This window comes from Suricata suricatta, chromosome 2, assembly GCF_006229205.1.
Source record: "Suricata suricatta isolate VVHF042 chromosome 2, meerkat_22Aug2017_6uvM2_HiC, whole genome shotgun sequence".
Taxonomy (NCBI): Eukaryota; Metazoa; Chordata; class Mammalia; order Carnivora; family Herpestidae; genus Suricata; species Suricata suricatta.
Genome location: NC_043701.1, coordinates 135,198,690 through 135,199,291, shown reverse-complemented (window position 1 = coordinate 135,199,291; position 602 = coordinate 135,198,690). Strand labels below are relative to the sequence as shown.

Sequence of the window (602 nt, the reverse complement as noted above, 5' to 3'; positions counted from 1 at the left end):
TGTTTTAGTGCCCAGTGCCATACTGTGTTGGTGATTATTGAAAGATATGAATTCAGTGCCATTGTGTTACCTGTAGAGTTGGTGTCTCTAGTGATGTTCTCCAGTCCTTTGTAATCTTTGTTGCTTTGGTCTTCTTTTGTTTTTTCTTTCTCTCCACTTAAAGTCCCACTTAAAATTTCTCACATGGCTGGCTCATGAACTCCTTTAGTTTTTGTTTGTCTGAGAAACTTTTTATCTCGCCTTTTATTCTGAATGATTGCCTTGCTGGATAAAGTATTAAAAATATGGAATGCTTCATGAATTTGCATGTTATCCTTGTGCAGGGACAATACTATTTTTTCCTTTAATATTGCAATTTTAGTATATGTACTGTCAAAGCAAGCACTAAAAAATTTTATTTTTATTTTTAAGTAATCTCTAAACCTGCGTGGGGCTTGAACCCAGCCATGAGATCGAGTCACACGCTCCATGAACTGAGCCAGCCAGGTGCCTCAATACCACCTAGGTTTTTTTTTTTTTTTAATGTTCTAGTTATTTTTGAGAGAGAAAGAGACAGTGTCAGGGCCAGAGAAAGAGTGAGACACAGAATCTGAAGACAGGCT

General features: G+C 37.0%; 1 non-coding gene across 1 annotated transcript; it reads right to left on the bottom strand.

Moving 5' to 3' along the window:
* Positions 1-278: 278 nt before the first annotated feature.
* LOC115286136 lies at positions 279-385 on the bottom strand. The gene has a single exon (XR_003905893.1). It is a non-coding gene; the product is annotated as a U6 spliceosomal RNA (small nuclear RNA).
* Between the last annotated feature and the right edge of the window lie 217 nt (positions 386-602).